The sequence below is a fragment of the Emydura macquarii genome, unplaced genomic scaffold, assembly GCF_026122565.2.
Source record: "Emydura macquarii macquarii isolate MOO-44397 ecotype Brisbane River unplaced genomic scaffold, CSIRO-AGI_Emac_v2 contig_3140, whole genome shotgun sequence".
Taxonomy (NCBI): domain Eukaryota; kingdom Metazoa; phylum Chordata; order Testudines; family Chelidae; genus Emydura; species Emydura macquarii.
The window spans coordinates 23,253-38,529 of NW_027133277.1; the positions used below are offsets into that span (position 1 = coordinate 23,253).

The 15,277-nt window shown below is 41.9% G+C and overlaps 1 long non-coding RNA gene across 1 annotated transcript; it reads left to right on the forward strand.

Moving 5' to 3' along the window:
• The first annotated feature begins 2,619 nt into the window (after positions 1–2,619).
• On the forward strand, positions 2,620–12,550 carry LOC137142097 (uncharacterized). Its single transcript, XR_010916849.1, has 3 exons — positions 2,620–2,733; positions 10,601–10,727; positions 12,419–12,550. It is a non-coding gene; the product is annotated as an uncharacterized lncRNA (long non-coding RNA).
• Positions 12,551–15,277: the final 2,727 nt, after the last annotated feature.

Genomic DNA, 15,277 nt, shown 5'->3' on the forward strand with positions numbered 1-15,277 from the left:
CAACACAATATTTGCTCCCTGACACCAACAATGTAACATTCAGAAGTGCAATCTTCTTCTGAAGGTTTTGCAAATGAATGAAAAAGTTCACACTTATAATCCACTTAATCTTTAGGCTATTGCCAAACACAGCCACGTTGCGAAAGAGAGAGCAGCTTAATGGGGCCTTTGATGTGCTCAGCAGGCAAGGCTCCGTGCTGAACCGCGGTGCCTGGACGTAGTTGCAGCCAGGAAAAGTGGCCGTTCAACCTTAACACTCCCAAACTGCACCCACTCACTTTTGAGGGGCTTCTCCCTTGGTGCAAAATGCATCCCAGCACAGTTGTATTGCCTGGCTTTGCAGACGGAGGTGCAAACTTCTAAAAGGGCAGAGTTAGCAAAAAATCTACACTGGTGTTGTCTCTGATTTAGATGTGTGGATCACGCTGGTGTGAGTGGCTAAAGTAAAGCAGAGCAGTCGTGAGTCTGCTTTAGTCATAAGTGTAAATCTCCCCTGCAAGAAACACCACTCAGTAACAGTATCTCACAATGACACATCCCAAGTTTCCCCCTGGTAAGACGTGTCTATTTTTTCCTGTTCCTTTCCTGGTAACAAGTACAGGGAGCACAAGACTATAGCCTACTGTGTGGAATGCTGCAATCCGTTTAGCTTTGAGTACTTTGTGTAATATGGAGGATCATCCTCCGAGAGAGAGAGGCTGGCATGTCGACTGCAACTGGGGACAGCCTCTGAGGGCTCGTGCAGACGACAGATAGAGGGAAACAAGACATAGCAGTTGAGCACATTAATAGCTGGGAAATAGGTACCTGATCACGTTACAGGCTAATAGGTGGCTACTGCTCTAGCACAGGTTTTGGAGAACTAACACTATCAGCTAGAAGGGCTGATTGATTCAGAATTTCTTTTAGGAACATCTGTGCCTGTTTTCACGTATTGACACTGCCCACAGCAGCTCCTCTCATTGCCAGGGACTGACAGGAAGTGGAGCCAGCAGGAAGGGTTTAGGATTTAGATAGGGCTGTGGGGACAAGCCAGGCTGTTCTCCTTGTCCAGCTTGGCAGGGACCGGCAGTGGGCCAGGGGACCCTTGTCCATGCACTGCTAAACCTACACTTTCCCTGACCCACCAGGAAACCCACAGGCTGACCCACCTCACTACTGACAATTGCAAGAACCCCCTCTCCCCACAGTGCCTTGCTAGCACAACGACTATGCTATTTTGCAAATAAAATGATGCAGACTTGCTCCTCCGGGTACACATGCTCCCCTTTCCTTTAATTGCACACATGGGGCTGGGGCACAAGCACTGATCCACCCGGATCACAATCGTTTTGTGACACTCCTGAAACAGATCTCCACCTCCTCAGCTCACAAAGACACACCTGCCAATTTGCCTGCCTCAGCCATTCAGTACAGCTGCCACTTGCACACTGAATGTAGCTGCCATGGATCTGGATAATCCCTGGTGGCTATCGGTGGTGGAGGAGCACAAAGATGGGTCAGGTTTTTACTGTAGATCCGCTCCCTCAGATTTTAATGAGTGGAACATTTATCCACATCACACCCGCCAAGCATCTGATCAGTACGTCACCCCATTTCAGGCTCAGAATGTTATCATACGTGAAACAGTCTACAACAGCATATAACAGTGAAGTGTTCTAATCACCTATTGAACAGGCACCTTAGTTTGCGCTGTCTTCAGAATAAATAGTATCAACATGGGAAATGGTCAAAGTCGCATACCTGTTTTTCCATTTATGTTCCACCAAAAATAATTATGCAACGTGAGCTTCAGGTGTTAAACTTCTCTGTATAATAGTGTCTGTATTTAAATCATATTCATTAAAGATGTATTCTTCATTAACACCTTTTAGGAAACAGGATGGTAAAATCCTATATCAGGCGATCTGAGTGCTGGGAGTGTGTACACTGATGTGAGAAGGGTTTGAGGGCATTTTTTAGGTATAATTTCTTGTGACCAATTTACATACAAATGTAGAACTGTATTACTGAGACAAATTTGCTTTAAAATTGTAGAAATCAGGACAGGAGTGGAGGAGCTGTAAAAGAAACGAGTTGCTTTATTGTGGCATAGTGAACTTAATGGATACATATACACTGAAGTATACATGGCTCTGTGGATGTGGGGAAAGCGGTGGACGTGATATACCTTGACTTTAGCAAAGCTTTTGATACGGTCTCCCACAATATTCCTATCAGCAAGTTATGTAGTATGGACTATAAGATGGATAGAAAGTTGGCTAGATCATCGGGCTCAACAGGTGGTCATCAACGTCTCGATGTCTAATTGGCAGCTGGTAACCAGCAGAGTGCCCCAGGGGTCGGTACTGGGGCAGTTTTGTTAAACATCTTCCTTAATGATCTGGAGGATGGGGTGAATTGTACCTTAAGCAAGTTTGCAGATGACACTAAGCTGGAGGCAGTGGTAGATATGCTGGAAAGTAGGGATAGGATACAGAGGGACCTACACAAATTGGAGGATTGGACCAAAAAAAATCGGATGAGATTCAACAAGGACAAGTGTAGAATCCTGCACTTAGGACAGAAGAATCCCATGCATTGGACCGACTGGCTAGGCAGCAGTTCTGCAGAAAAGGATTTGGGGTTTACAGTGGATAAGAAGCTGGATATGAGTCAACTGTGTATCCTTATTGCCAAGAAGGCCAATAGTATATTGGGTTACATTAGTAGGAGCACTGCCAGCAAATCGAGGTAAGTGATTATTCCCCTCTATTCAGCACTGGTGAGGCCACATATGGATTGTTGTGTCCAGTTTTGAGCCACCCCATTACTGCAAGGATGTGGAGGGGTGGTGGAATCTCCATCCTTAGAGGTTTCTAAGATGCAACTTGACAAAGCCCTGGCTGGGATGATTTAGTTGGGGTTGGTCCTGCTTTGAGCAGGGGGTTGGACTAGATGTCCTGCATCCAACCCTAATCTTCTATGATTCTATGAAGTCCTAGGGCCCCAGAACAATTAAGCAGTTTAATTTACTTCCATAGTAAAAAACTGTAAGGAGCCCAGAAAGCATCATTACATGGGTGTTTTCCTAGCTATAAATACCAGACATGAGCAATTTCAAGGCTATTTATTTTTTTACAGCCAAACTGCATTTTAGCTTTTTTCAAAAGACATAAATAGTGTACATAATGACAGAAAATAAGTAGCACTGGTACAAATAAAACATGCTTAATAAAGCAGTTAGTCAAAAAGGAGCAGTATACATTCTCCCAGATGTAAATGTCAATAGAGTTTTTACCTTCTTGCTAATCTCTTTTTGTATGTTTTTACAAACACTTACAGCAAATTACAGTCTCAAAAGTGACTTTTAATCAAGATGACCCTTTGCAGTTATCAAATAATTTAAAGATCCCAAAGTGCAGTTGAAATAAAGGATGGTCTGATATGCTGATCTCACACTACAAACGTGATTCATTATTTGTAGAAAAGTAGATGTGTTCCTTAGAATTTAACAGAATTACAATGAGCCAAGTTAGCTGTACTTATTGAATGTTTTAAAAAATAGGGACAGATGTTAAAAGTTAATTGTAAACTACCACATATCAGAGAGAAACTATTACTAAAAATAGCTAGCAAAGGCACAACATGCACCTTATCAAACTAGTCTAAAGGAAAGCTAAAAGATTTGAACTCGCTTTTCATATGCAATTAAACAGCATATAAGTCCTATCAAATTTGCTACAAAAAATAGCACAATATTCAAGAAGCCTGATATACAATACTAAGATCCCAAAGAAATTCATGTTCTCTAAAGCAGACTGACAACCTAAAGCTCAATCCACCTTGGTGGCTAATACTGGGATTGAATCTCCTGTATATTAGGTAAAGAATGATATTTCATATAGGAATGGCAACACTGCAGGACTCTGTGATGCAGAAAATGTACTCACCTACTAATAAAATGTTTGTTCTAGACTGTAGCTGCCTCAAATACAGGTCACCTACCAAAAAATAAACCCAGCAAGAGTCACCAGGATGGTCAACTTTCTTAATCGCAAGACAGGAAATTTGCAGTGGAAAAAAAATTACTAAAATAAAGAGCTTTGATATGGGCTGATATTTGATACATGCTTAGCAAACAGAAACAGTAATGTCATAGGTCAGCATGAGGGCTGGAGGGCCCCTTGGGTTCACAGCTACTTAATGAGGATGACAGCTGTACAGCTGATAATCTGTGTAGTGGTGTTCTTTACAGCTAAGTGCTTGTCTAACTTTGTTTTTGAACAGACCTATACTGGCATAGTATGGCATTCCTTTAAGTTCACTAGCCAATGTTAATTTGTTCCTCCATGTCCCACTGCATTGCTATTTAACATTACAGTACAGAGTGACATGGAGTTGTATATAATATGAAAATGGGTATGTAGTAAGTATTTTATTCATGCCACCAAATGCTAGTGTCCTGTGTTTCTCTGGGAGGGTTTATTCTTTCCCGCCTCTAGTAAACAGAAAGAAAAACCTGTGTGATTATAATTAACAACATATACTGCTGCAGAATAGCTTTGATTCTTATGTTGTAAGGAATTTTGAAGTCCCATTTATCTTGCTTTTAATGGGCCTGGTCACTATGCTAGTACAAAGAGGTCCAGATAGCCATTTGAAAGCGGACATACTGTAGCACTAGCTATTAGGCAGCCGTGTCTCCCTTCAGTCCTCCTTATAATGATAATGTTGGCAAAGTTGGTTTCTCACAGTTAATAAGAGGGAATGTTTGGGTGCAATGTTCTTGAAGGTTTGGACCAGAAAAGAGTCATTCACCCTACCTCTGTTCCCCCCATCCATCCCTGCTCCCCTCCTCCAGGGTCCCCAGGAGGGAGTTGCCCTCACAGCCTGGAGAAGGTCAGGCTCAAAGGACTATGGCTTATCCCCTTGAGATATCCAGCATGTGTGAAACTTTGCAGGCTAACAATCCTGTTAACTCCTCTGTATATGCATGCTCACTGTAATCCATTAGGCACTAGAATAGGCTTATGAGTCTTAGTGTGCCTAAGTGGAGAAGCAAAATCTTTTAAAAATAACATTTTAATTTGATTTCCTCTAAGGGGCTATTGGGTGCCATGCACTGTGATGGGGTAACAATCGAAGGTTTGAGACACTGGTGTGAGGATCTGAGCCATGGTTTGATCTCTATCTGGGAGCAAAGAAGCATTGCCAAAATGTGGCCGTTTTGACAAAAGCTTCTTTTTTCCCCCTGATGGCTGTATCTTGGGAACCCCTGGACAAATGCCCCCAAATTTAGCTCACTGGCTATATCTCATGCCCTCATAAGGCTCACTAAATTTCAAGGCAATCCAAGTACCTGCATAGATTTCAGAGCACTTAGAAGAGTCAGGCTTTAAACAGAAAGCTGGTCTTACAGTTTTTACAGTAGAAATAAGACAGAGACTCAGACTTACACATGCTGCTGCACCCTTGACAGCTATCATTGTTTTTGCAAAGCAGGGTGAATAGTACAATAATAGTAAATAAATAGTACAATAGATGCTACTGCAATCCAGGTACTCAACAATAACACTTTAACAGTGGCCAGTTAGACCCATAATTGGCTATTTGCACATACACATGGTTGATTGATGTATGCATGCTCAGTAAATGTGTCTGCAAATTAGTGTATTGAATATTAAGCAGTGAATTGAAATACAAGGGATCATATCCTATTGGCAGCTAATATCATTAGTCATCTTTTAGAGTTTCTCTTTCCTGATTATGAAACCTTCATAAGCTTCAAAACTACAAATAAAATGAGTATAAATGATGCAGGAAACTGATCGCCTGGAATAATGAAATTTATTATATTAGCTAATGAATTGCTGTGTGTGGTTATTAGATTTCTCAGGGTTATTGAATACTCTCTGATATGCTATGCAAACCAAGAAATCTAGTGTGTTTTAGCAAGTGATCTCAAAGTTACTTTTTGAATTGTGCTGGCCTCATGCAATAACCAGGATACCCTAATTCTCTCTGGGGAGATTGGTGAGGTTCTATGGCTCTATCCATTCCCTTTTGTTTTCTTTCTGTTTCTCTGGGTCTTCATCTATATCTTGTCTTTATCTGGCAGATGAGCTCGGGAGCATTTTAATCAGATAACTTAAAAAAGAAAATATTCTGCAGAGTTAAAAGAAAATAGCCTGAAGCTAATTTTTACAGCTGTAGCTGACACAGTCTTCGCTATAGCATCCCCAGTGCAGCAATATAAGGAAAAAGGTACTCAACAGCTACACAACATCTGTCACTCTATTAAGAGATCCTTGTGGCACCATAAACCCTAGGAGCAATTTTTAATCATTGGGCCGCCTTCTGCTCCAGATGGTGCCAATTTTAGGCAAAATATTGGCCCCACTGTAGTCAATGACAAAATTTCCATTGACTTCAGTGGGACCAGGATAATGTCCAGGAGGTTACTATTGACTTTAAAGGACAATAAGAATGGACCCTTACTTTAAGGATGCTTCTGTTTTTTTGGTTTTTTTTTTCTTCCCTCATCTAAATATATGATTGTTTTTAAAAATCCTCTCCCTGTTCCTATGTCTCATGTCTTCCTCTTTTCAGATACCCCTCCATTTGTTTTTCACCTTCCTCCACATGGATACAAGGAAAGATTTTCAAAGGCACAAAGGGCAGATTAGATGCCCGGCTCCCACTGAAACTTTGGAACCGAACTCCTGTTTGTTCCTTGTGACTTTGAAAATCTTACTCTTGATCCTTTTCTACTGTCCAGATTCACAGATGAGAATTTAAACACTACTTACTATTTGAAGAGTATATCATGATTTGATGACAAATTTGCTGTGATTACCTACATTATGTACTTTCTTCTTCTCCCATCAAACTTTTCTGATTGGTAAAAAGATGAATGTGACCCTGAAGTAATATTAGGATTGCTTACAAATCCAGATGAAATGTTATTTACACTTGCCTAGCATACTGGCATTTTATTTCCTGTATCATTTTGTATTCAGCACAACAACTTTCTATCAAAAAAAGGGCATGTCTCAGAGAATAAGCCAGGACTTTGTTCTCTGTAGTTTCTGTAGATATTTTTTTCTGGGAGCGGGGGGGAAGAAAATGGATGGGGGAAAAAAATGTTATTCAGTGGTTTGAGAGGCATGAAAGGAAACGCCTCAACTATGTAGTGGCAAAAAATGTAGCTCCAAGTAATGAGCCTAAATATATGGCTACTTAGCACTAATTTTCCCAACTCTTGGATTCTGATTCTCAATTAGCACAGTTTATTATCTGGATGGAAGACCTTGGAATAACAATGAACAAAATGATGAAGTAACGTTTGGTAAGGGGCTAAGGAGATCTGGTACAATAAGCATTACAAATAAATCCATTTCCATTTAAGATGGGCCCTATTTCTTTTGAGAAGATTCCCTTAATTATTTTTCATCTCTTAATATACCTCATTTCACTATGAAATGAAACTAGCTTTATTTTTGTTTTAACTGTCCCCTGGATATTCTCTCAGTTAACAGAACACTAGCTAGGGCTATGGCTAGACTAGAGAGCTTACAGTGGCACAGCTGAACTGATGCAGCTGCGCCTCTCTCTAAGATCTCTCGTGTAGCCACTCTGTGCCGACAGGAGAGAGCTCTCACATTGCCATAATTAAGCCACCCCCAAAGAGTGGCAGTAGCCACACTGGCGGGAGAAGCTCTCCTGCAGACATAATGTTGTGCACACTAGCAGAAGGTGGAATATTCACATCTCTGAGTGACATAAGTGGTACTGTAGACATAGCCTTATACTAAAACACTGAACCCCATAAATGGAACTACGAGTAGTTTTGCATCTGGTGGGTATTTGCCTGCAAACCTCTGCATGGTAAAAGGTATGACATGGGGAGCAGCCAGAGGCATGGTAATTAAGTGATGAAACTACGAAGGCTGAAAATTGCGTTTCACAAAATGATATGGCCCATTTTTTCAAGTGTTTCACAATTGGCTGACTATGTAAAAGCTAGAAAATCATTTACTTTGGCACCATTTATATGCTGCACTTGTTTGTGTGTGGCCGGGATTCTCAGCTGTGGCCAGCGAGCGCTCAGTGAAACTCATGCGAAGGATGTGTGTGCATGTATAAAATATGCTGCCTTTTGTACTCCCCCAATCCCCTGGGCTAGCTGTATGACAGGTCATTCCTAAGTAACAACTTAGAGGAATCTTGTAAGTTACTCCAGCTGCCCATAGCCCCCAAGGGCCAATACGGCAGCTGGGGATCAGTAAGCGGGAGAAACCCTGGCTACAGCCACTATGCCAGCCTCAAAGAAAGGGCTGGGTTAGAAGTCACTATGCCAGCTCTATGTCATTGTTCTTGTAACACACTGGCCTGCCACTTTAAGAGTCAGAGACCTTGGACCAGTCAGCCCCTGTTCATGTAGCTACATGGGTGCAGGGTGTGAGACTTAAAAAAGAAGTTGAGTGCAGACTGAGGAGAAGAGTGGACAGGCTGCTCCAGTGTGGGAGGTGTGCTAGTCTGAGGAACAGGGAAATCTGCAGGTATGAGAACACACCACACTACGTCCAGGATTTGACTCAGGTGTAAGCCCAAAGCCCCCCTTCTGTTCATACATACATCAGTCTGATTTGGGTCCTTTGGTACTTGGGACCTGGGTCCTAGGATTCTGCTAGAATCAGAGTGGTCGGGACCTGGGTCCTAGGATTCTGCTAGAATCAGAGTGGTCAGGACCTGGGTCCTAGGATTCTGCTAGAATCAGTGTGGTCAGAACCTGAATCCTGCTGTGACTCAGGTCCAAGCCCTGTCATTTTGCAGTGTGGACACAGCTCAAGCCACAGGCCTGAGTCGAAAGGCCTGCATAGTACAGTATGGACATGTTAGCACAGCTGTTAGATCCAGGTCCAGCAATTGTACACCCAGGTTTACAATGCAGTGTGGACTCTCAAGCATGGGCTTGGAAATATCGAGTCCACAAGCGTGGGTCCCACAGACCTGGTTTTAGTATGCAGTGTAGACACACCAGTGAGGCAAAGCCTGAAGCTGGGGTGCCTAGCCAGGAGGAAGTTGGTGAAGACCGGTGTGGGGAGATGTGTAAAGACTTGATGCCAAGAGGAACCAGAGGCTTATGGGCTGGACTAGAATAAGGGACTGAGGAGGAAAGCCCAGCAGTTATGGTTGGTTGTGGGGAGAGCAGACAAGCTGCTCCAATGTGAGGCAAGAGGTTGGCCTCAAGCTAGGAAACTGGCTGAGGGCTATGGCCTGCCAGAGGCCCTTGGTAGGATGGTAGATCTGCCTGGATGGTTGGGTTGATTGGAGAATACACCAGAACACAGGCTGTTGCCCCTGGAAGCCTTCCTATAAGGAGGGGGAGCTGATGGTCGAGCTCAGTGGGGCTGAAAACTCTCTTGTTTTGATATGGTTGTTGGACTAAAGGGCTCTGTCATCTCAAAAGAAGTTGAATGCTTCAAAGTGGCTCTGCCAGAGGGTAAAGTCACCTCTATGGCTGCACCTGGCTGAAGATAATTGTGGGGAAACTGAGGCATAAGGGATACAATGCCAGGTCTTGCTCTGAGGGGGTGCTCTACGACAGATAGCCTGTTACACCCCTACAGTAGGGTCATCTTTCCATAGCTGGCTAGGTCAGCATTAGGGCTAGAATCAAGCAGTGTGCAGGGGCCACACTGCACTCCAGGAACTGGGTCAATGTCTGTACTTACAGTTTAAATCACAGTGCATCTGGAGTTGTATCTTCGATAGAGAATAATGTGATAGCTTGGGTTAACCAAACATAGGTGCATGTCACAGCCCCAAACTAAGGCATATGGAAGTCTGCCAAGAAAATAGAACTGTGTGGGCCGAGGACTTTGCTAGTTATTGTCTGTGGGTAAAGGGCAGGACAGGGAGAGCAAGACAGCACAGAAACAGACACAGGCACAGAAGGAGTAGAAAGCCATACACAGCCTACCAACCACTTAGTGTGCAGTCCTGCAGAAACCTAGAGGAAGAGCTGTTGGGTCTGGGGTTGTGAGCCAGGAAACTGTCCTGTCTGGTTCCCCCCTGTGCAGAGCCGTCCCTAGGGTACGGCAAATTGGAGTGACTGCCCTGGGCCCCGGGCTTGGCGCCAGGACTGGCCGGAAGGTGGATGGCTGCAGCCCACCTCCCAGCTGTGCACCAGGACGATTAGCCCGGAGCCCCACACCCTCCTAGGGATGGCCCTGCTCCTGTGTTCAGGGAAACGAGGATTTCCATGTTCTTCCTAAGTAAACAAGATCATATCAAAGATGCCAGACGCCATGATCAATTTCACCTAGTAACTGAAACAGCCTGCAAGACCCTGATTTTTTGACTAGCCGCTCCGGCCAACATGAGTTTTAATGGCAAAGTGTGTCAGCATCAAATAAAGCACAGATAGAAGGCTTTCATTTGTACACGGGTCAGAATCCATACACTGACAGTACGTAGGCACTGCCACAGAATCAGCATACATTAACTGCTAAAACAGCCCAATGAGCTCTCGTGTGCAGCATGCAATATTAATTCTCTAGAAATTCCCTGTACCAATTGAAAATCTATACACCTATTTCATCTTAATTTTCAGCTTAGAACATCAATAACCACCGCAGCACAAGACATTTCTTGGGAAATCATTGCCAGCTGAGGCCTCTTGATGGAGATTGTAGAGAAGTTTCTCTTTACTATGATAATCAGGCTTGAACAGCAACTTGGTGAGTTTATTTTGCCATATAATTCCTATTTATTGCCATACGCTTTCAAGGAGGAATATTTCCTCAGCTCCTGGATTTCAGATACAAACAAAACTGTTGACAGTCTCTGTGGACATATACTGTACCATAGACTACTGAAACGTTAGTGGGCCCATCATTGCCCATGCAATAGGCAACACTAAGGACTGGTGTAAAAGGGTCAGTTACCACCAATGGATTTGATTAACCTTATTTAAACTGATAACAAGCGCTAGGTGGTTGTTTATGGGGCAAAATATGAAGCACAAACGCATGGTCCCAGTTTTGCCCAGTGCCCGTTCAAGCTTAAATTGCTTCACTATTGCCTCCTATGATAAGACAGAGAGGGACTCTATAGAGGTCAGTTCCATGGGAGTATACTCTGTTAGGACATTTCTGTGAGTACTTATGTACAGCATTTTCCATTAAAAGGGCAGCATGTATCCTGTTACAACACTGTGATCGTTGAGGCATAGGTATTTCCCTTACATAGAATTATTAGAATCTCCACTACTGCTGTGTAGCAGTGGTTAGCAGCGACAAAGTATTAAAGATGGAGGCTCAGGGATGGCTTTGTTTCAGGATCAGTTTCATTCAAACCATCAAGTCTGTGGGGGGAGGCAGGCTTGGAGGAAAAATACTCCTGACCAGCGCCATCTCCAAATTGCTATATTTTGTCAGTCTATCAAATTCATTGCCAGGCTACTGCTGTACTCAATGCTCTCACATGACTACAGGGAGGCAGTGGGTGTGAGGATGAACAATGGGTAGTAAATGGCTTTCATTGGGGATTTTTGTCCACGTTATGGGTTTTGTTAACCACAGGGAGGTGGTTATTTAATTGTACTCCAACTGTGTAACCTGAATGAAAGAACAAGAAGTTACAGTTCCGTCCTTTTCCACTTTTAAAATGTGTTCCCATATATTCTGCCCAGTTTCCTAATAACACTTATATACATAAGTATTATTACTGGATCCTTGTTTCTGTAGGTGTTGATAGGTTTATTTAAACACCCTTTTCAAAAGGTCAGCAAAAAAGAAATAATTTGGCAATTCAAATACAATCCTAGCTACCCTGCACTGCTAGGTAAATATGAGCCATCTATCAGGTCAATGATTTTTTTTTTTTTTTCGGGGGGGGGGGGGGGGAGGTCGGGGGGCTTATGCTTCAATCATAAGCAGTGAGAGAAAACATACAGCCATCTGACCCACTGAACTATATGGTCTTTTACCTCTACAAAAGTTTTTTAGCTTACTCTTTACTTGAAATCTCATAATATACTAAAACTTAATATTTCCACAAATGTGGGAAACATTCATTGTTAAACATTTGGTACATGGAGTTATAGTATGTATTTTACAGAAATGACTCCAGCGTGCTTTGAACCCACAAAAGCAAGGAAAATTCAGAGTTAAATCCAACCTTGTTGTGCTTAGGAATTTCAACTAAGATGGTTTGTAAAGTTATCCTTTTATTTTTAAGAGCCCCGAAAGAAGGCTATCTGTTAAAATCTGCCATACAGAGGCTGAGTAGAGTAAGCTAAGGATGGAGTTGTTGCTTAAGTCTGAATTCCCTTAGGATTTGTTTGGGTATTTGGGAATTTTTTGTTAACCATTGATATTATTTTAATGTACTTTGCTGTAATTAATTTCCTCTGTTTTTTAACATGCAGCATGGAACAAAATGGTCCAGATAAAATATATTTGACTGGCAAATTACCTTCCATTCCTAAATAATAACCCTAAAGATCAACCCAAAGAAGAACTATTTCAAGTTTCTTTGCTGAATGTTTGAAGGTAGGAAGGGTTGGAGTTGAATCCCTGATCAGCACCTCTGCTACAGTTTTGGTTCCACGTCAGAGCCAACACCAAAGATGATTTCCAGTTCTAGGTCAGAAGGAGCCAAAAGAGTGTGAGGCTATCTAATCTCAAGATGGACTAAAAATGCCAGGCTATATTTTGTAAACTCAGTCGAAACATGATTTAGCCTTCTTCAGATGAGTTGGCTGAGGCATGTTTAAAACCAGTGAGGGTAATACGTTTTTAGCATCCAGTTAAATGGCACCAAAAGAGTCCCCTTTCTGCTCTGTTATTTCTATCAGGAATGCTGAACCAGGAAACAAAAGCATAGACACTGTTACTTATGTTTAATTCCATTTCCTTCAAAGATGCCTGCATAATTATTCTTCACTTGGGTCCATGTATGTGGCCAGGAACCTGAAAAGTTCTCAAGTGTGTGTTCAACATTGAAGGAGTTTATTCTGAAAACCTAGAGATAAACTCATACATTCAATGGGCGAGATCCTGAAGTTCTTATTGTTTTCCTCTCAGGTAAATTCCAGTGAAGCCAGAAGTGTTTGCATGGTTAGAGGTACTCAGGATTTGGCCTATGGGTCTATGTGCAGAACCCCCACTGATGCCAATGATACTTTAGAAAGTGGTTAGATGGTAGGATCCAGAACCCATCAAAAACTACCTTCACATCCCTCTCACTGAAAGAAAAGGGATCTTTAATGGCACCCCCACAGCCAGCGTCAATAAGAAAGTGAGCAGAGCTAATGATTGTAATCTTAACTTTTAAAAATGTTTGTACAGCCCTTTCTATTCTAGTGTTGAAGAGGTATGTTTAATATTTCTTAAGAATTAATCTATTAAAGAACAGTTGTTTCCATAGTAATATTTTGTGATAGAGTGTCAAACACACCATGAAACTTCAAATATGTTAGTCAATTCTGCTTTACCTATTATACTGTTCAAGTGCACTTGAATTCTAGTAGATACCAGAGGCATCAATTTCCTTTAAAAAAGCTGTTTGTCACTATCATATCATGTTTATTTAGGCATTTCATAATCCTATTTTTAATTATCATCTCAACCGGTTATCTTGATACTGACGTGAGGCTTACTGGCCTATAATTCCCAGAATAATGTTAAAGCTATTTTTAAAGGTAGGCACGTTTTGTAACCTTCAGTCCTGTGGCATAATAACTGATTTTAATGTGAGATTGCACATTTTTGTTAGCTCCTCTGTCAGCATCATTTTTGAGTTCCTTCAGAACCCTTGGATGTGTGCCATCCAGTCCTGGAGACTTGTTGCTCTATACTTGTTAAGTTTGAAATATCAAAAGAGGTAGTGCTGGAACAGTCATTTTTATTACGTGAAATGAATAGGTCTGTGGTAAAGACTAAGAGAATGATTTTTCTCCTTTACACTCCTCTTCGTAATCCTATGTCAGTCTTCTCTCTCCCATAGACAGCTAGAAGCAACTACTTCAAAAAACCTCCCAGTGCTGCTCCTGCAATGTTAGGTAGGATAAGGAGCTCACTAGAAATTGAAGAGAAGACAGTCCCACCTCCTAGCTTCTTCTATGTACACAATCACCTTTTGGGAGGTCTAAGCCACAATCACGTTTTGGGAGGTCTCCTCCACTGGGTTCACCTGAATTCAGATTTCCAACAACTCAGACCGTCAGTTTGGCCCACTGAGGGTTCAATTCTTTACCAAAGGCTTGTAACATAATAGAAAATATGAATTACTGATTGTTGTTAAAAGGCTAGACTTCGGGCCACTCCTTAGGCTTGTCTAGGGAGCTGCAACCTGTCCAGGTTTGCCCTGGATTGTCCCTTTTTTGAGGTAGTTGTCCTGGGCCTATGGCATATTCTGCAGGCTTATGGAATCCCTCTTCATATAATTAACATCATTAAAAGCTTCTATTCCAACTTTACATGTAGTGTTGGTTACAGTGGACTCAGATTTTAAGTCAAAACAGGAGCATGGCAGGGGTGTGTTGTTTCTGCAATCCTCTGTAACATTGCCATTGATTGGGTAATGTGGTGTACAGTAGAAGATATCCCAAGAGGTATTAGATGGACACTCTTCTCCTCCTCAACTTCACATATGATCATGCTCTCTTATCACATATCTATTACGATATACAAGAGAAAACAACTCGACTCAACATATACAGCCAGCAAATTGGACTGAAAATCAACCACAACAGGACAGATTACATAATTGGTAATATTGCCTTACCATCACCAATACGGATAGAAGATTATGTTCTTATTAATGTAGAAACATTCACATACCTGGGCAGTACTATCAGCTAGGATTGTGGAACAAGTCAGGACATTCAGAACAGAATCAATAAAACCAGGAACGTTTTTAGGAGCTTAAATACAGTCTGGAAATCATCAAAATATAATATCAAAACTAAACTGAAGATATATCAGAGTTGTGTACTTTCAACATGACTTTATAGTGCAGAATGCTGGGGAATGGCAAAGTATGACTTGTCCAAGCTGTGTTCATTTCATCCAACCACCCTTAAAAAAATCCTCCATATCTTTTGGCCCAGAACAACCTCAAATCAAGATCTATTCATACAGTGTAGCCAAGAAGATATGCTGGAAATGGTTTCGGATGAAAGTTGATTCCATCAGCAGAATAGCAATAAATTGGATAACTGAAGGGAAGCAAAAATGAGGCCACCTGAAAACAACGTGGCAAAGAGCTGTGGAAGCTGAGCTAA